Source organism: Tiliqua scincoides, chromosome 8, assembly GCF_035046505.1.
Source record: "Tiliqua scincoides isolate rTilSci1 chromosome 8, rTilSci1.hap2, whole genome shotgun sequence".
NCBI classification, from domain to species: Eukaryota; Metazoa; Chordata; class Lepidosauria; order Squamata; family Scincidae; genus Tiliqua; species Tiliqua scincoides.
This window is the reverse complement of record NC_089828.1, coordinates 1,528,792-1,550,597: the sequence shown is the minus strand read 5'-3', so window position 1 is coordinate 1,550,597 and position 21,806 is coordinate 1,528,792.

Below are 21,806 nucleotides of genomic sequence, written 5' to 3'. Positions count from 1 at the left end.
TGTTTTTGCTCTCCTATACCTTTATTATAGCTGATTGCTGCTGGTGTTTCTTAATCTTTGCATTTCATGTATTGTTTAGCTTTCTTTTTAATTTTTTAAGTGCATACTTGATGTTTTATGAATTTGGGAAGATGCTTTGGGTGCCCAACTGGGAGAAAAATTGAGTAAAAATTGAATGAATGAATGAATGAATGAATGAATAGGATGAGAATATGTCATCACATAATGTCATTCCAAGGAGACTTCAGGACAAAAAACTGTGCCATCCAACCAGCTAGAGCACTGTTTTATGGCTGTTGCAAATGGCAACACAACATAGAGTGTGACTGGACTTTTACAAGTTTTTTACAAACGTTTTCTAGAGTTTTACAAGTGCTGCCACCTAGGGAGGTACGTGGGGCAGTGGCAAGAAATAGGGCCTTCTCAGTAGTGGCACCAACCCTATGGAACTCCCTTCCCCTTGACTTAAGAACGGCTCCCTCTCTTGAGACTTTTCGGCGAGTCCTGAAGACCCTTCTGTTTAAACAGGCCTTCTGAGTTCTCAGCCTTTTTAACATCTTTTCAACGTCTTTTAATATTTTTTACAGGCCTGATTCTTTTATGATTTGCTGCTCTATGCTCTTTTTACCTGACTATTTTTTATCTGACTGCTGTATTTATGATATGTGTTAATATGTTTTTATTTGTTTTAAATTATGTTTTTAATCTGTTTTAACCTGTTGTAAGCCGCCTTGAGTCCCTTTGGGGAGAAAGGCAAGGTAAAAATAAAGTAGTAGTAGTAGTAGTAGTAGTAGTAGTAGTAGTAGTAGTAGTAGTAGTAGTAGTTGTTGTTGTTGTTGTTGTTGTTATTATTATTATTATTACTGTCACTCCCGAATTGGCCTTTTCAGCCACACTGTTCCAGAACCACCATTCAGAGTGCGATACCAGAGTCTTTTGAGACTGAAGGTTGCCAACAATGCAATGTATTATTACTGTACACCAGTGGCCAGTCCAGGAGGGGGTGGGACCAGTGGAGCCCTGTTCCGCAGGATCCTATCCTCCATGTCAGACTGAAAAGCCCAACACGGAAGTCCTCAAATCTGTGCTGGCAAAATAGCTGGTACAGGTATGAGAAGCCTCATTGTGGAACCTGTCCCCTTCCCCCAAGGAGACCTCTGGTGGCTTCCTGGTGCCTGCAGGTTACAGTGAACTCCATTTTTGTGCTGCTGTTCCTTTGGGTGCAGCAGCCATTAGGATCCCTAAGGAATCAAAAGCAAACCTACAGCCAGCCCCAGAAAGGTGAATTTGGAATTTGCATTTTGAGGTTTTGTTTCCGCCTCCACGATTTGACTCACTGCATTTTGAGATTTTGTTTCTCTGTCTGTGAAACAACACACCGCCACCTTTGCAGGGGTGTTGCGTATTGCAATTAATTGGCACTGCAGAAAGCACTTTAGAGACCTTTAGAAAAAGATCTCCAAAAAAAACTGAGAAGTATAATGTGATGATTCACCAAGGACTGGCTGGGTAGGTGGGTGTGTGGGAAACTGGCGCGGGAGGGAAGGTCAGGTGACTGACAGCAAGTAGTCTGCATTGTCAAGAAGAACCCAAAGCTTAATGTACAGACTGAATTCTTTCCCAGGTGGAGATGGAACACTGTCAACTGTGAGACGTACATTAGCTCCTTAGCAATGAATAATGAATAAGTATCCTACAGAGATGCTCAGCTCACTTGAAGGAGTTACTAGCCACGCTCTGTCTTGGCTTCCATACAGCAGAAGGGTTCAAGTTCCTGGTTTGACTGGAGCACATTTTAAGAAAGTTCCACTCTAGGGACATCTCCAACGTAACTAGGGGCAACCCTCTTGCTATTTAAGGCTCCCTTAAAGGGTTGCAACCATTTCTACAGCTGCCTCTTCCACTGTTGTGCTCAATCATTATGGTTGAATGCTCTTCACTAGTACGTTTTTGTGTTTTAAAAAAATGGTTGCACCACTCAGAATATATATCTCTCAGATCCAAAATGGGCAACTATATTGGGGAAGAGTCGTAGGTCAGAGGGTGATCCACCTGGGGCCAGCTGAAGAGACTAGAAGAGAGGCTGTGGCTCAGCGGTGAAGCACATGCAGCTGGTTCCAGTTCAATTCATATTATGTTCAACTGAAAGACTCCAGTCTGCAACCCTGGACAGCCACTGCCAGCTAATGTGGACCAGTGGTACTCAAACTGGTGGGTTGTGACCCACCAACTCATGGATCACTGCCTCTCACCCCTTAAGAGGTGGGAGAAGGGGGGAGGCAAAGGGGGGTTGCTTTTACTTACAGAGGGCTGCTGCAAGCTCCAGGTGTTGCAGGGAGCCCTGCACAGCCCTCCCCAGCACTCCCCATATCTTAAAAAGTTGGAAAAAAGGAATCACAAACCACTTCCTGATTGCAATCACTAAACTGGTTTACAATTGCTTATTTTCAGCTTTCTAAGACTTGGGGAGGGCTGCGCAGGGCTCCCCACAACCTCTGGAACATACAGAAGCCCTCTGTAAGTAAAAGCACCCTCCTTTTTCCCCCTTTAGTGATGCGATCCTGGGGATTGCATCTCTACCTTCGCCCCCTCCCCTGCAAAGACTTACCTTGAGAGTTTTACTCCCGAGAAGTTTGAGAACCTGTGACGTAGACAATGTTGACCTAGGTCAGGGGTGCCCAAACCCCGGCCCTGGGGCCACTTGCGGCCCTTGAGGCCTCTCAATGCGGCCCTCAGGGAACCCCCAGTCTCCAATAATTCTCTGGCCCTCCGGAGATTTGTTGGAGCCCACTCTGGCCCAATGCAACTGCTCTCAGCATGAGGGCAACTGTTTCCTCTCACGTGAGCTGTGGGATGAGGGCTCCTTCCACTGCTTGTTTCACGTCTGTGATGCAGCAGCGGCAGCAAAGGAAAGGCCGGCCTTGCTTTGTGCAAGGCCTTTTATTGGCCTTGAGCTATTGCAAGACCTTCATTCATTCATATAAGTTCATCTTTAATATATTCATTTATGTAACCTTATGTAAATTTATTCAAATTTGAAATGTAAATTAATTCTTCCCCGGCCCCCGACACAGTGTCAGAGAGGCGATGCGGCCCTCCTGCCAAAAACTTTGGACACCCCTGACCTAGGTGATCTGATCTGACTCAAGTGCTTCATATATGTTCACCAATGCTCCAGACCAGCAGTTTTCACCCAGTGAGCAACAGGACATTGGTGTGCCACGACAGTTGCCTCAGTTTGGAGCACAGAGATTGAAAATTGCTAGAAATTTTCTAGCAGGAGGTCTGGTCTAGAGGTCTGGTCTAGCAGGAGGTCTGGGCAGGAGGTCTGGTCTAGAGGGTAGAGCCTCTGTCTGCCTGAAGATAACATCCACAAGGTCGCCAGTTCGAGGCCACCGGCACCGTGCGACCTTGAAGCAGCTGACAAGCTGAAGCCGAGCTATTCCATCTGCTCTGAGCGTGGGAGGATGGAGGCCAGAATGTGAAGCCAGATCGGAACGAAACACCTTGAATGTAGTGGTTCTTGAAAGAAAGAACCTGCTTTCAAATTGTAAAAATCCCTATTTAATAAGGGATTTAAATAAAGCCTGCCTATGTAAACCGCCTTGAATAAAGTCTTGAATAAAAACCAAGAAAGGCGGTATATAAATACCTGTTGTTATTATTATTATTATTATTATTATTATTATTATTATTATTATTATTATTATTATTATTAATCTCATCTGGGTTCTGTGGCTCTGTTTCTAGGGCAACTGTCTGTAGTAATAACTTGTCCATCCCTCTTCCTCTGCCAGCAGAATCAGCAGAGGAAGAGGGACAGACAATTCATTACTACAGACAATTACCCTAGAAACAGAGCCACAGACCTCTCTAGCTTAGTGTTACCATTTCCCATTGACTGACAGTAGCTCTTCAAGGTTCTTTTCCAGATGTACCTGGACATACTGCCTGGGGTAAAATCTGGGACTTTATGCATGCAAACCACATACTCTACTATTAATCTACAGACCTTCCCCTCAGCTTCAGCTTGGATAGCCAGTCATCGCTGTCTAGACCAGCTGCCAGTATTTAAAGGATTGCTTGGAGAATGAACCAGCCCCAGTTCATGGCTAAGAAAGGAAGGGGCATCTGGGTTGTACAGCAAAAATGGAATTGTATGTCGATCATGCTAGAACAAAGGAAAGCAGCAGAATCTGTAGGAATAGGGGCCATATTTTTTAATTATGTGCTGTTAATTTTAGTACATATTTGTAAACCAATAGAATCAGTTTTAAACAGCTGGTCATTGTCATTTAATCCACCCAACCTGTCTCCACCCTGTTCTCTCCAAAACAGTCTTGACAATTTCAAGTCCTCTGTACAAATTCCCCTAATTAAATACTATGGGTTTTTTTTTTATGAGAGCTTTATTGCATAAATCACTGTTCGTACTCCATGCACACAACAAAGAAACACTTAAGAAAAAGCAAGAATGCCTGTATGAGATGAGATTAGATGAGTATAAGAATATTAAAGGAACGAAGAAGGGGAGAGAGAGAGAGAGAGAGAGAGAGAGAGAGAGAGAGAGAGAGAGAGAGAGGTGCACATCACAGATCAGAGAATAGAATTTACAAGCCTGTACCTGCACTGTATGTGGGAATGAGCACAAGACCTTCTAGCATTCACACTATATAATGTTTGGGTTTTTTTTAAAAAACTTGGACAAAAATGTCTGGATTTCAGAATAGAAACAGCAACAGGCCAACTGGTGAAGGTCAGCGGAATTCCAAGCCTCATTCAGCAGGCAGACACAACACCTTGTGAAAGTTACTTGTATTTACAACTGTCTTCTGGTATTCTGCCACTACAATGGGGACTGATTGGAAGCACAAAATGCTTTCTTGATGGCTGTGGCAGAACGGAGCCTCTGGCCACAGCAGCCTCTACAAGGGTGAGTGGGGCGGGTGTGTGAAAGAAGGGGGCAGCTGAGAAGTCGAGCATCTGCTGCTCCTTGCATCAGTGGGCTGGTCTTGGCTTTATAGGTTGCTTTTTAGGCCATTTACGCAGCATTCCTAGGGCTGCGGTTTGTAGTGTGGTGAGCCCAAGTCCACAGGGAGTCAGGAACAGCAGCAAAATGCACTCTCTGCTAGTTTCCTCTTTAGAGGATTTGTTAAAAAGTTAACCAAAAAAACAAGCCAATTGAAAACAAACCAAGTGGAAAGGAGACAAAAAATGTGTTTAATCTGAGTGTCAAAAACATTCACTCATATGTGTGTGTTCTAACAGGTAAACCAGCATCCTCTGAAAAACTAGCAACAATAGTTTAGGGAAGAGCCCCAAAGCTGGACATAGAAACAGGAGAACCAGACAAATACCCAAGGTACTGGGCATGGGGGGGGGGGAATAACTGTGCATTTCAGTTATGCCAGGACATCGTGGAATTAGAAAAGGTGCCAAACCGAGTGACCAAAATGTTTCGTGGGCTGGGACACCTTCCTTAAGAGGAAAGGCTATAGTATTTGGGGTTCTTCAGTCTGGAAAAGAGGCGCCTGAGGGGGGACATGACTGGGACATACAAAATTATGCAGGGGGTGGATAGAGTGGATAGAGGTTGTTCTTTTCCCTCTCACACAACCAGGGACACCCTCTCACCAGAACCAGGGAACACCCACTAAAATTGAGTGATGGGAGAGTTAGGACAGACCCCCCCCCCCAAAAAAAAAAATTCTTTACCCAGCTTGTAATTAATCTGTGGAACTCTTTGCCGCAGAATGTGGTGATGGCTTCTGGCCGAGATGGCTTTAAAAGGCAATTGGACATTTAAAATTTATGGTCCATCACAGGTTACAAGTCATGATGGGTATACACACCATCCTGGTTTTAGAAATAGGCTACCTCAGAAGGCCAGCTGCAAGGGAGTGGCACCGGGATGTAGGTAACTTGTTGCCTTGTGTGATCCCTGAGACATCTGGTGGGCCACTGTGCAATACAGGAAGCTGGACTAGATGGGCCCTTGGCCCAATCCAGTGGGGCTCCTTAGTTCTTACGCTTAAAATGGCACATTCCATTGTTGTATTTCTCTCCCACCCTCCCTTCAAGAAGCTCAAGAGGGCAATTGAAAAACTTTTAGATTAGAAGAAACAAGTGTGTTTTGATTTGCTCCTGTACGGCATGGATAAACACAAATTTGCAGATCTGTGTGCACCACGTTTATTATCTTGTGTGACAGGTATAAATTGTGCATGCAGAATGTACGTTGGAGTCGTGAAAGAAACTACAGATGCAATTTTAAAAAGACAGTATTAAAACATGGAACAAAGGGAGGGGGACGGAAGAAACCGCCTGCCTGGGGCACGCAAAGGACTTCTATTGTATATGGTTCTGCCAGTGGCATAGCTAGAGGGGGTGCAAAACACTAAGTTTTGCTGGGAGCCTCACTGCTGTGTGCAAGCGGTCCCACCTCCTCCCCTTTGAAGTCCTTCTGGGCAGGGGGAGAAAAACACTGTCCTAACTTGTGCCTGATTTCAGGTCAGTAAACAAAAAAAAATAGCTGCCTTGTGGGATTCTAGGAGTCACATAATTGGGTGCTGGAGTCACTGAGTCACATGCCTGTTGCAAGGTTGCCCTGGTGAACAGGTGTTGATGCACCTTTTATGACCTATGAATCACGAGGTGACACATTTTTACGAACTATGAAGGAAAAGGTTGAGAGTATTGTCATATTGTGAGCTGCTGAGATATATGCTAGGCACACTTAGAGTAAATGCCATTTGATATAGTGGGGCTTGCAGCTGAGTAAACATGTATAGGACTGTGCTGTAAGTCTGTAAGAAACGGCTAATTTGTTCTGACCTTTTGCTTTTCTGAAAAGTCTTTGAACAAAATAACCATGTTTGCCTAGACCACATGAATTCGCCACATGCTGGGCTCTCTGTTTGTATCCTTCCAAAAGGAGGGTACCCTGACTGTAGGTGGGGCAGCAGAAGGAACCTAAATCATGACACCTCTCTCCTGTCCAGGAACCTTTTACTAAGTGGCCAGTTTCCAAAACGGAGCCCTAAACTCTCCTGAGGTCATATTTTTGAATCCAAAGCCACATTTATTGTAAGCACTGCAAGTTTGTTGTGATGCAACTTTGTGCTTTTAGAACATTGCCAACAACGCATTGGTGTCTAATCAGTGGCATAGCTAGAGGGGGTGCAAACCACTCAGTTTTGCAGGGAGCCTCACCGCAGCATACAAGTTGCCCCTCCCCTTTGAAGCCATTCCAGGCAGGGGGAGCAAAATAGAGGCGTGCTGTGGAGAACCTTCCTGCAAAACTTAGTGCTTTGCACCCCAATGTATGCCACGGTGTCTAGCAACCAAAAACTTACAGCCCAGTCCTACCTAACTCCCTGTGGCAATGCAGCAGCACCAGTTTGGCATCTTCTGCATCACACAGGGGAGTTTCAGCCTCAGGGTTTCCCCTCCACAGGGGAAGGGAACATTAGTTCCCTTGTCCCGGGGTAAGCCAATGCAGGTCTATTTGGACCTGCTCCAGCAATATTGCTGGCACAAGTCCACATAGACTGGTGAAAGTGGGTTGGGCTTGGGAAGGGAGGTAAGGATTTGTCAGGCACTGCCGCTGCCAAAACTGCCCCTTCCTGAGCGCAATCCGCCCACCTCCCTGCCCTGTAACTTCCCCATTTCGCCCTCCCCCAGCTCCATTCCACTCCCTCCTCACGTCCATTCCATCCCCTGCACATTCTCACTTCAGAGGCAGGCGTCCCCAGTCCATCACGGCCCAGACCTGGCTGCTCACTGCTTGTGGCAGCTGCCAGGCCATGCTCTTGTGTGGTGTGTGTGTGACAGCTGGAAAGTGTGTTTTGCCACCAGACCATGCTTTGTGGTGGCATAACAGCCCAATGAGATTGGGCCATTAGACAGATACCATGAACCATTTAATTTCTGTGAATCAAGTACACTTTTGGTAAAAATATTAACCTCTGAGTAATTGGAAAAAAAAAATTCATATGGGGTGAAATCCCCACCCCAGTTTATTTCAATAGTGTGTTTTTTTTTTTACCCAAAGTGACCCCCAAACAGTACTAATTGTCCTCGAATCAATGATTAACCACAAGAGATAATTAGTTTGTATTTCTAAATCTGTAATCTGCATTTCAGAGCCTCAGGAGCTCTTTGCAGCTTTCCGAACACCTAATCAGTGCTCTTAAAATCTTTGATATAAAAAAATCCATGTTTTGAAAGGTCAGAAAGCTAGCAGCCAACCTTGAAAACAGATAAAAATCTAAATTTCTAATAAAGCAGAGTATCTCTGCAGGGAAAGAAAACAAGGCAAAGTCATAACAGTTCTAGCTTTAGCAGGTGACTCTGGGGTCAATGTCTGGCCAGTTTCACAGTTTCACAGGAAGGATTTTGCTAGAAAATGGTGTAAAAGGAAGAGATTGGAAATTAACAGACTACCTCTGCAAAACACTTAGCATTGCTTACTGAGCCCAACATAACTTAGAAATTTGTGACAAGTGTTGCGAAGGAACTCATTTCATCTTATTGTATGGGTTGTGGATGGGTGTGTAACTTAGTGCCAGAAACAGGTGAAAATGTATTCTACACCTATATTTAATCCAAAAATCTTCCTTGTCAGGGTCAATCTCTCAGCCAATAAAGAGCTCAACCCTATCCACACTTTCCAGGGAGTAAGCCCCATTAGCTATAATGGGACTTACTTCTGAGTAGCATTGGGCTCCAAGAGCCCAATCCTGAGCTCTTACCGCCATAAGGCATGTCTGCAGCTCTCCGAGCTGGTCCAGCGCTGGCTGGCACAAGGCTAGCACTAGTAGACCGCCGCCGCTCCGCTGCTCCGTGGCCACCTGAGCCACTGGGCAGTGGAGAGGTAGGTGGGGGCGTAGGGGAGGCAGTGTTCTGGGGTGGGGTGAGGAGGAGGCATGCTGGGGGAGGGAGTGGGGCAGGAGGGAGGTGGGATTGGAGGAGAGCCACACTTAGCATGTTATGGTGCACCTACTAATAAAGGTAGTAAGCCTAGAGTTTCCCTCCTGTATTTCATGGGGGGAGTTCTGGAGCCTTGGGGTCAAAGGAGGCCTGGAAAACCAGAATTGATAAAAACAACTGGGGGGGGGAAGGTTGAAGGGGAAAGTGCCTGGCCAGGTAATTTCCTTCCTCCTTCTGTCCCAGTGATACTCTGCAGCAGAGAAAAGCTAATGCTACTCACAGTTGCAGTGTCACTTGTAGTTTGGCCCTCATTCTGGTTCACAGTCCTCTCGAGTCCCCACCAGAGACAGCACAACGACTTCGGTCAGGGTTATAGAAGACGGTGTTTTATTGCCTATTCGTTATCAGGCATTACCTAGTCGTGTTCTTATCCCTTTTTGCATTAGAGTGGATGATAAGTATATATTTCATGTTTAGTTTCCTGCATTCCCTCTCTTTACATATGCTGTAAATAAAGTTTATCGTTTGCACTTTGTTAGCTGTGCTCAGAGCCCATTCCGGAGAGTTCCGTGGGGGGACGTGGGAAGGAAGGAACCACATTTTGCAAAGATGCGATGGCTCATCTCAAGCTGTCATTTCCAAAGCCATCACCCAGCAATCATTTAACGGGGTGGTTAAAGGGCAAGACCGTTTTTCCCTTAAGGACGATTTGGCAAATAGGATTGGCTCAGATTCCAGTACCAGCAGAGGCAGTCCAAAACACTGGTCTGCCCGAGGCAGAGTGCCAGGTGTCACCCCGCTGCCTGCCACTGCCTTCTCACCTGCTCTGATGCTGCTACAGTTGCCACCCTCTCTGCTACCACAATATTCAAGGCTGGAGATGCTCTAGACCAGCATTTCTCAAACTGTGAATCGGGACCCACTGGGTGGGTCATGAACCAATTTCAGGTGGGTTGCATAGCACCTGGCTCAGCTGCCATTGAAAATACAGAGCTGATAATGCAGGGTACAGAGCTGCTAGGCAGGGCAGGCTCCTGACGGGAGAGAGGCCTGGTGCTTTGCTCTGAATAGTGGAAAGATGGGACGCTGGGAAGGGGGGACGGCTGTGTGTTGGAGAGGAATCCAAGCCTGCATTCTGCTTTGACTTCTGAGCTGGAATGTTTGAATTCCAAGCTATGTAAAATAATAGCAAGCGTGCTCTGTGTAATGGGACCATTGGCTGATTGCAGCTTAGGTTTTGAAGCCTCAATTGATGATGTCAATTCCGGTCATGACATCACTTCCAGGTTAATGACATCTCTTCCGGTGGGTCCTGACAGATTGTCATACTAAAAAGAGGGTCCCAAAGCTAAAATGTTTGGGAGCCATTGCCTTAGACAGCAGTTGTCCTCTCCTCCGCGCTTCCTTCTCCATTCTCTCCTCCTTTTCAAAAACTATGCACCACGGAGAAGGACCAATTTGCACCCTGCTGTTCAAATTTTCACCCTAAAAATGGCTGATCAGGGCTATGGCCTGAGCAAAGTGTTAAAGCCCCCTCTGTGATGGTTCTGATCCAAATCTGCCCCACTTGGCAGCAGAGGGTAGCTAAATAAACCCTCACTGAACTCCAACCTCTGCTGGAACAACATCCAAACCTGCTTTGAACGCTGGGCCTTGCCCAGCCTGTTTTGTGGTTCCTGCTGGAGCTGTCTGAATTTCACTATCTGCACAAACTCCTGAATCCTTGGGGGTGCGGGTCACCTGACTTAGCTCACACAGAGCCCAATCCTATGCACGTTTACTCAGGAGTAAGCTCCATTATAGTCAATGGGGCTTACTCTCCGGTAAGTGGGGATAGGATTTCAGCCCCAGTTTCTACAGTCCTCTTGTGCTGCCAGACCACTGGTGACTCTGCCCAGAGCAGGAGAGACAGTCAGCCCCCAACGAGAGTAGGTAGAGCTCCTTTGTCTCTGCAGTTGGATTGATTCAATGATCCAACCAATGTGACAGGGTTTAATCCAATCATGCAGCAGAGTGACGTGCCCTAAGCAGAGGCCTGTTGGAAGGAGGCATGACCAGGAAAGTGGCTTGTGTAGAGACAGGATGGGGAAGGGGTTATTTCAACCAGGAAAACACCATGAACGAGATAACCAATTAATCCCTCCCTCAGTGCTACAATCCTAGTTGGATTTACAATCTTAGTTCCTATCCCACTTCACAGGTGCTGCTAAACCCGCAGAACCTTCATGACCCATGAATCACGGTCATGAATTTCTGGCAGTAACATCTAGTTTGGCCTTCAGATATTGGGGAACCGCCACCAGTCAGGATAGGCAGCAGTGGGCTACAAGGTCTGGTTTGGTCTAAGAACACAAGAAGAGCCCTTCCAGATCAGACCAAGGGCCCACCTAGTCCAGCTTCCTGTTTCGCACCATGGCCCACCAGATGCCTCAGGGAGCATTCTGAGATAGCCTGCTTCTAAAACGTACAAACCCATCGTGGCTTATAACCTGCCATGGACTTTTCTTCCAGAAATCTGTCCAATCCCCTTTAAAAGGCATCTAGGCTAGATGCCCTCACCACACCCTGTGTCAAGGAGTTCCACAGATTAATTACTTGTTTAGTAAAGAACTATTCCTTGACAGTTTGGCTGTACTTGTCGTAAGAGGCGACTAAACAGCCACCGGGTAGATGGGACTCGTCAGCCTGGGAAGGCAGCTCATCTGAGAGAGGGAAAACTCTGATCCCAAACCTCCACTGCCTTGTGGCTACATCCAGTTACGGAAAAGGCTTCAGGAGTCAACCTCGAGGCAAAATCCGGAGCCGGAGTCCCTAAGGCAGTTCATGGCTGAACACAGTCATGTTCTGGCAACTCCTGCGACGCCGCTGGAACCAACCGTATTGGCTTCTGCCTTTCCATTGGGCCATTCCAGCAATGTGGAGAGGGGGGATTTGCTGCATGGGAAACAGCCTATCCTCCATACCTACTTTACGCAGGCTTCGCACACTGGAGAGGACACTGTTCCACTGGAGAGGACACTCTGAACCCCTGCTAATTGGGTAAGAGGCACTTTTTCAAGTGGGTGCTCCTTTTTTTTAGCTGGGGGAGAGTAACTGGCCCACCTCACCCCAGCAGTGTCTGTTCTAGTGGCTGTCTGCTGGTATTCATTTGCATCTCTTTAGATTGTGAGCCCTTTTGGGACAGGGAGCCATTTAGTTATTTGATTTTTCTCTGTAAACCGCTTTGTGAACTTTTAGTTGAAAAGCGGTATATAAATACTGTTGTTGTTGCTGTTTGCCCGAGTTGTACTAAAGAGGCTCCAGGTACTTGCAGAGAGCGTCTATCCAGAATCGCAGTGTGGATTCCGAGCCAACAGGTCCACCACTGATATGGTATTCTCCCTTAGACAACTGCAGGAGAAATGCAGGGAACAACGACAGTCACTCTTTATAGCCTTCATAGATCTCACAAAGGCTTTCGACCTGGTCAGCAGAGACGGCCTCTTCAAGATTCTCCCCAAGATTGGATGTCCACCCAGGCTCCTCAGCATCATCAGATCTTTCCACAAGGACATGAAGGGCACTGTTGTCTTTGATGGCTCCACATCAGACCCTTTTGACATCCGAAGCGGAGTGAAGCAGGGCTGTGTTCTCGCACCAACCTTGTTTGGGATTTTCTTCGCTGTCCTGCTGAAGCAGGCCTTTGGAACTGCAACAGAAGGCATCTATCTCTGGACCAGATCAGACGGAAAGCTCTTCAACCTCTCCAGACTGAGAGCAAAATCCAAAGTCCAGCTAAAATGTCTGCGTGACTTCCTCTTTGCCGACGATGCAGCTGTCACTACCCACTCTGCCAAAGATCTCCAGCAGCTCATGGATTGTTTTAGCAAGGCCTGCCAAGATTTTGGACTGACAATCAGCCTGAAGAAAACACAGGTCATGGTTCAGGATGTGGACTCACCTCCCTGCATTACAATCTCTGCGCATGAACTGGAGGTTGTCCATGACTTTGTGTACCTTGGCTCAACGATCTCCGACACTCATTCTCTCGATACCGAGCTAAACAAGCGCATCGGTAAAGCAGCTACCACGTTTTCCAGACTCACAAAGAGAGTCTGGTCCAACAAGAAGCTGACGGAACATACCAAGATCCAGGTCTACAGAGCTTGCGTCCTGAGTACACTTCTGTACTGCAGCGAGTCATGGACTCTTCGCTCACAACAGGAGAGGAAATTGAGCGCTTTCCACATGCGCTGCCTCCGACGCATCCTCGGCATCACCTGGCAGGACAAAGTTCCAAACAACACAGTCCTGGAACGTGCTGGAATCCCTAGCATGTATTCACTGCTGAAACAGAGACGCCTGCGTTGGCTTGGTCATGTCGTGAGAATGGATGATGGCCGGATCCCAAAGGATCTCCTCTATGGAGAACTCGTGCAAGGAAAGCGCCCTACAGTTAGACCACAGCTGCGATACAAGGACATCTGCAAGAGGGATCTGAAGGCCTTAGGGATGGACCTCAACAAGTGGGAAACCCTGGCCTCTGAGCGGCCCGCTTGGAGGCAGGCTGTGCAGCATGGCCTTTCCCAGTTTGAAGAGACACTTTGCCAACAGTCTGAGGCTAAGAGGCAAAGAAGGAAGGCCCATAGCCAGGGAGACAGACCAGGGACAGACTGCACTTGCTCCCGGTGTGGAAGGGATTGTCACTCCCGGATTGGCCTTTTCAGCCACACTAGACGCTGTGCCAGAACCACCTTTCAGAGCGCGATACCATAGTCTTTCGAGACTGAAGGTTGCCAATACAATACAATAATATGTTGTTGTTATTCCAGAACCACCATTCAGAGCGCAATACCATAGTCTTCCGAGACTGAAGGATGCCAACTCAACTCATTCCTTGAGGTGCTCCTATGGTTGAAGACATCCTCATCCAAAGCCTTCTGTGCTAGAAGTGCGTTTCGAAGCAGCGCATCAGATCATTTTCCAAACTTTGTGAACTCTGTTTCTGTGGGCGTGAATTTCGCTTTTAAGTATTTTATAAAAATGTCACACAGCCTCACCTGTCAGCTCGCCAGAATCCAAATGCCGGTTTTAATTATACCGAATATTTCATTTTCTTATGCAGAGGCATAATCAATTATCTTATTTAAAGGCATTACGATAATGTGTGTGTAAAATGGATCCCTTCCCTGTGTTGCATTAGATTCAACTAATTATAGGAGAATGTTGTGGAGCTAAAATGTCAGCCTGTCATCTGGGCGGGCATGTAATTCATGAGATGCATTCACATGATGCTCTGAGCAAAACTTACAGTGGTTTGGTTTCAATACACTGAGGAAGGAAGGCATGTGTCATCCAGGTCCTCTGTAGCATAAGACAGGAAGTGGAGGTGCCATGGAGATGCCAGGACAGCCAACGTACAGCCAGAAAGTAGAGTGTTAGATCTGAGAAACTTGAGTTCCGTTTCTTATTCAGCCCAAAGCAAGCTAGACCAGTCACTCTCTTTCTCAACATAGCCTGTCTCACAGGATTGTTGTAAAGACAAAAGATGGGTGAACCACACACCCATATGGAGCTCCCCAGAAGGAGGACAAGATAAAATTGTGATGAATAAACATGCTGCTGAAAGGCCACATATACTCAGAGAAATAGTATCATCTGCCATTACTCATTACTCAGCTCATTGAAGAACATCTGATAAACTTTGGAGGGGCTCCAAATTCAATCTCCTATTTCTAGATTTGTTACAAGTAAAGAATGAGTAGCTATGCGAGCAGGAGATTTCTGATCAGAGTCTGGTTCAGGACTAGGTCTTGGTGACCACTACAAAGAAAGTCATTGTGTCTCCAACAGCAGACCACAGAGAACAAATGTAGACAGGGCTGGGGCAACTGAGGCACAGATGATAGTGCACAAAATTAATCTGTGGAACTTCTTGCCACAGGGTGTGGTGATGGTTTCTGGCTTAGATGCCCTTAAAATGGATAATTTTCTGAAGGAAAAATCCATCACAGGTAATAAACCATGAAAAGTAGGCTACCACTGAATGCCAGATGCAAGGGAGTGGCTATAACATACAGGTATCTTGTTGTCTGCTCCCTAAGGAATCTGGTAGCTGGGCCACTGTGAGGTACAGGAAGCTGAACTAGATGGGCCTTTGGCCTGATCCAGCAGGTGTTCTTATGTTAAAGAAGTATAGAATCCCAGGTTTACAGTGGTTTTAGCATTGTAACCCTGTAGGATAAACCAAAGACAAAAGAAGAGAGATAAACAGTGAAAGTCTCTGGTCATTAGTTGAGGTATAAGATATCTATGCTTATAGATATCTTATACCTTATCTATGCTTAACACTTGCTCCTCATGTACTGACTGCCAGTACACTGCCTAGAACTATGGTAGACTTTGTTCTTCTGTAGGGACTGGTGCAAAATTGGAAATGCTGTAGGGATTGGGGCAATCAACTGAAGGTTGATTCAGCTTATGACAGCTTCTACAACATTAACAAGCAAGTTGCTGTCTCCTAGGCCTGTGCCAACATTTTGTCCCTACAGTAAAAACAAATCAGAGAGGATAAACCTGCTCCTAGGCACTCCTTCAGTCATTTCCCTGAGGCTGCTTCCCCAAAAGTGGTCACCGTCAAGGATGGATGAAGTCGGGCTGAGTTCAGTTCAGCAGGTCTTCCTTCTCCTGTATCCCCCTTGCATCCTCGTTTTTCCAAGCTAGCTGCCAAACTTGGACTTTTTTCGATCTTTGCCAGGAATGTTGATCCAGACCCCCACACTTGCACACCCAGTATGTCACAGGAATGGGAGAGAAGGTGTGGTACCTGGGGCAATAAAGCCCCTTAACCCCCCTTAGCTACGCCACTGCCTGGCAGCTGTCTAATGATGCTGGTTATTGATGCCAGGTCTGGCTTTCCCCCTCTTTTTCTGTCTACTGCCTCTGTTAAGGCCAGATCCGTGCTATTTCTGCGCATGTGTACCACCTCTAGCTCTGTGTCCGCGTTCCGGGAACTTCTGGCCCTTCTCTCCGCTCCTGGGTCAGCCCAATGACGTCACTTCCAGATGCCCCAATCCACAGTGAATGCTGCTCAACTATTCAGATATGGGATGCGGGGGGAGCTACATCTCTGGTTCCCACTCACAAGCTCTATTACGCAAGCTCCTCTGGTGAGCCAAGCATTTGTACAACGAGAAAATTAATACCTGTCTCTCATTCTTCTGTCAGAGAAGTCGCACGCAGGTCTATTTGTTTGTGTGGATTTGTTTATACCTGTGTGTACTGACTGAGTGGGTGTGTTGTGCGATCTCTTTGTGTGGAAGGCAAAGACATGATGGAAAGAAAGTTCTGTGGAAAGCAGGGGGAGAGATAAATGGTGAGGGTTGCTTTCAATTCACGCAGCGGGTCATTTTGAGCTTGTTTTTCTCCACTGAGTGAGCTCAGGTGTCAAAGAGGCTAATTCCATGGAGAGCTCTGAGTACCGAGCTGGACAGAGACCTTGAAGAGGTGCTTTGTTCAACAGGGAGCTGACACGGTGAGCTGAAGTGTTTGCAGTGAGTTGCGTTGCCAAGCAAATAGACTGTCATATCCTCAGATCAGACAGTTGAGCTGCTTGAGGATACATGCAGGGTTGATTCCTGAACAGAATCACTGTGCTTTCTCTTCTCACAATAGTCCTGAGAGTTTGCTCCGGCTGAGGTAGGGAGAGGTGAGCCACCTCCTTCAGAACTGGGCTTGCTTCTGTGGCTTTTCTGAGATCTCAAGACTTTGGGTCCATTCAGAAGATTGTCCAGGCCCATTCCCATGCAATGGATTGCAATGTGTGCATTTTTACCCTCCTCTCATGCCCAGAATATTCCATTTCTTTCTCATGTGGGCAAGGGGCCAATCAGCGACGTATCATCTGATCTGCCCCATGGTTTGGAGGCATGAGATGTAACAATGCAATGAGATCGGTCTGGATCTGCTCAATGCATGGATGAGAGCCCATCTGCTGTGCCCATGTTTGAAGGTACATGCATAGTAGATGAACAAAGTCCACATCAGACTGTTACAGAATGAATGAATACAGTACATAGCAATGGTGAGGAATGTTAAGCAATGCATAGCGGGAGAGAAGCTCAGTTCAAACAGTTATATGCTGGGAGACTTGGGGCAGAATTCTTCATTAGGCCCCCCAGCACGCCCACCTTCTTCCAATAGTATGGTACCACTGGTATTCAGGGGGTGTCCCAGACAGGTGGGCCCTCTGATGGGTTTGAGCTCTCAGCCCAGTGCGCAATCTGGTCATCCATCAATGCTACCCTTGTTGTGACTTGGGGGACTTGGGGTAGAATTCTTCATTAGGCCCCCAGCACACCCTACAATGGTGTGGTACCACCATTGAGACGGGTGGTGTCAAAAATGCAAAAATGTCCTTCCTTTCATCTGTGAAATGTTAGTGAGAATGTGTGGTTGGTTATATTGTCAACACACACACACACACACACACACACACACACACACAAAGATACACAAAACCTCTGGCTTATTTCACACAAACAGCAGGTCAGTTGGATTGTACCAATTCAGACCGAAGATGGTGAACAAACTTAATGTCATGGAGAAGAACTTGAGCTTCAGCTTCTGCTTGACATGGTCAATGTGCAAGGGAACTTAGTTTTGTATGAAGGATCATTCAACCTCACAAGCCTTCATTTGCAATCTTGGGGTTAAACTTCATGTTACATCAAGTATGTCCTACGCAACTGACAGTGCAAGCCTTGCAGACCTATTCAGAAGTAAGTCCCACTGTGTTCAGTGGAGCCTACTTCCAGGAAAGTGTGCACAGGAATGCAGCCTGAGTGTTTGCTCTTCCTTTGGTAAATAGCATCAATGCAAGTTGCTAATCTGGGTTGAGGCAGTAACAAAGAAGCGAAGGGCTTTAAAGTTTTGTCCCTGCCAGGGTCCTGATCTGGACTGGGTCCTTACCACTGCTGTTGGACCAAGGAAAAATGTTCTCATTTGTGCCACGGAGTTTCTATCCCTGGTCAAATAGCAGGTGTGGATAGGTCCAATCTGAATCAGGGCCACACTGGAGGCAAAGATTCAAGCCCCTTTCCTCCACCACATTGGACGGGTCACACGTGTTATTTCACAAAGAAAAACCAAGCACATACCTGAATAGCACACTTAAACAAATGTCATGGTTGACTCTTAAGTGGTGCAGCCCAGAAACAGGTTTGCTACAATCGATGAATGCTTGGATGAACTAGGCCACAGTCCCGCATCCCAAGAACAATCCATGTGTAGCTGGCAAACAAAGACAAGCATCCATGGTTGATAAACTGCTGCATCTTTGCCTCAATCTGCTCCTTTCTGATCCAAAGAACAACCCATAAAACGTCTTAAGGGGTGTGTCTCCCTTTAGAGTTGTGGTTAGAGAGTGGGTAGGCATTAATAAAACCACAGAGCAAAGATGGTTCTAGCATAGGTCTAATTGGTGCCATAAAGTTAAATCCTGCCACTTAAAGAGTTGGGTTGGGAGCCGAGCCTTCCATTTACCAGGCTCCCCCTGAATGCTAAAGGGCACCACATTTACTAAGAAGTGTTAAATCAGAACATCAAATTTTCATAAGTCTCTTAATGGAATCATAGGGGCCCTCTGACACAGCACTTGGGAGCCAAAGCAAACAGGGTGTGCCAAAGACATAGGACCAAAACCAATTTGCTCCTGAAAATTCACCATCAGATATTCCATTCCATCCCAACAAGGGTTGGGATATTCCATCCTAACAAGGGATGTTCTTTTCCCTCTCACACCAGAACCAGGGGACATCCACTAAAATTGAATGTTGGGAGAGTCAGAAGAAACGTAGGAAAATATTTCTTTAACCAGTGTGTAATTGGTCTGTGGAACTCCTTGTCACAGGATGTGGTGATGGCATCTGGCCTGGATGCCTTTAAAAAGGGATTGGATAAATTTCTGGAGGAAAAGTTCATCGCAGGTTACAAACCATGATGGGTATGTGCAACTTCTTAATTTCAGAAGTAGGATACCTCAGAATGCCCGATGCAAGGGAGGGCACCAGGATGCTGGTCTCTTGTTGTCTTTTGTGCTCCCTGAGGCATCTGGTGGGCCGCTGTGAGGTACAGGAAGCTGGACTAGATGCACCTTTGGCCTGATCCAGCAGGGCTTTTCTTATGTTCCATTGTGAATGTTGGGGTGAAAAACTCCCAAGAGTGGCTCAAAATATTCACCAAATATTTCACATCTGGATTTTATATTCCTTGGCGTTTGCTTGCACTATTTGTTCTCACACTGGAGTTCTCATACTGGGATATGCAGTTCTCATACTGGGATGGGAAAACCCAGTGTGGCTTGACTCGAGTCAAGTCACTGAGTCAGTGGAGTTTACTCCTGGGTAAGTATGGATAAAATTGCAGTGTTTGGGATGTTTTGAGGAATTTTTTAAAACAGATCAGCAACTGCTTACGAGTGTTAAGAGGGTTCTTCTTTATTTTAAATTAATTTTTAAACTTATGGTAAGCTTTTAATGTACTTACACCCCAATCTTTAATGTACTTACGCTGGGGACTGGGGATAAGAATAGGCCCTCAGTTTGGCTGTACTTGTCGTAAGAGGCGACTAAACAGCCACCGGGTAGATGGGACTCGTCAGCCTGGGAAGGCAGCTCATCTGAGAGAAGGAAAACTCTGATCCCAAACCTCCACTGCCTTGTGGCTACATCCAGTTATGGAAAAGGCTTCAGGAGTCAACCTCGAGGCAAAATCCGGAGCCAGAGTCCCTGAGGCAGTTCATGGCTGAACACAGTCACGTTCTGGCAACTCCTGCGACGCCGCTGGAACCAACCGTATTGGTCTCTGCCTTTCCATTGGACCATTTCAGCGACGTGGAGAGGGGGGATTTGCTGCATGGGTAACAGCCTATCCTCCACACCTACTTTACCCAGGCTTCGCGCACTGGAGAGGACACTCTGTTCCAGAACCACCATTCAGAGCGTGACACCATAGTCTTCCGAGACTGAAGGATGCCAACAACACCCCAATCCTAACCCATACTAGAATGGGCAAGGCTGGCTGCCCCATATCCATTGCTGGGTTGGAGCTGGCTGCGGCTCATCCAGGAGTAAGGGGAGCTAATTCCCCTCACCCTGGGTAACCTGGCAGCAGCCCCAATGGGGCAACTCAGATCTGTATCACCTAAAGAAGTGGCACAGAACTGAGCAGGCTGGATCTGAGCCGCGTCACCCGGGAGAGAGGTTAGGATTAAGACTGTGCCAGATCCTGGTCCCACCCCCTGCTTGGTACTGGGCCGCCCACAGGCCCACCTTCCACCTGCCCCCTGCCCTCCCTAGACCCCCACGCCAGCCCAACACAGCCAGTGCAAACATAGCTCTCTTCCAGTGCAGTGGCATTGGAGGCTGGTGTGTGTTCATGCTCCGACCTCCCAGAACTTAAGATGGCATGAAAGTGCCTTACAGCAAGAGCAAGGGCCAGTTGTACAGCAAGGGCCAGTTGGGATTGCGCCCTGAATTAATTAGATTTGATTTTTGTCTTATGGATTGGTGCTAAAAAATTTCCCTTCTGGATGATGTAACTTCTGGCCATGACATCACTTCCAGGTTAATCACATCAGTTCCGGTGGGTCCCAACAGATTGTCATTCTAAAAAGTGAGTGCTGGTGCTAAACGGTTTGAGAACCACTGCTCTATATGCTTTATTTTAGACTCAGAAGAAATAAAGTATCTTTAAGCATCCTGACCCTGGACTGAGCATATTTCTTTCCCTGAATCCAAAAAGAACCTCCAACCCTGGCCAGAGGCACAGACTGGAATAGGCACTATGCCATGTTTAACACGCAGTGGTACTTTGCCTCTGATAGCATTGACCTTATAAAGCATATTTCTTAACCACCATTCAGAATAAGCTCCCAAGGTGGCATTCAATTGAAAACAAGGAAATAAAAATACATTGGCATCCTTCAGTCTTGGAAGACTATGGTATCATGCTCTGAAAAGTGGTTCTCGAACAGTGTGTCCTCTCCAGTGCGCAAAGCCTGGGTAAAGTAGATATGGAGGACAGACTGTTTCCCATGCAGCAAATCCCCCCTCTCCACGTCGCTGAAATGGTCAAATGGAAAGGCAGAAGCCAATTCGGTTGGTTCCAGCGGCGTCGCAGGAGTTGCCAGAACGTGACTGTGTTCAGCCATGAACTGCCTCAGGGACTCCGGCTCCGGATTTTGCCTCGAGGTTGACTCCTGAAGCCTTTTCCATAACTGGATGTAGACACAAGGCAGTGGAGGTTTGGGATCAGAGTTTTCCTTCTCTCAGATGAGCTGCCTTCCCAGGCTGACGAGTCCCATCTACCCGGTGGCTGTTTAGTCGCCTCTTACGACAAGTACAGCCAAACTGAGGGCCTATTCTTATCCCCAGCCCCCAGGGGAAGAAATAAAAAAACCAGTATCATTAAAAATAAAAATAACAGTATCATTAAAACAGCATAAAATCACCAAAGCAGCACCTCTTGCCGGACCATAAAATCCGGCAGAACCATAAAGTTACCATTAAAACCAGTAACTAATCATGCTGGAGAACTAGGGCAAAGAGAAAAGGCTTTTTACTTGGGCCTAGAAAAAAGAAGCCTGGCACTGGATGATCTCCTTTGGGGAGTACATTCCAAATGCCTATTAAAGACATTGTTAGAGGACATGCAAAAGCATTTAGTATGATGGTTGATGGATTGATGAGATTTCATATTCAGTGCCTGCCAATGCTATTGAGAGATGCCACTCAAATGACAAACAACTGAATGTTGTTGCAAAAATCCGTATGCATCTGGCAAATTTAAAGAATTTAATTCAAAATTTCATATTTCAAAGGAGTGTGATGTTTTGG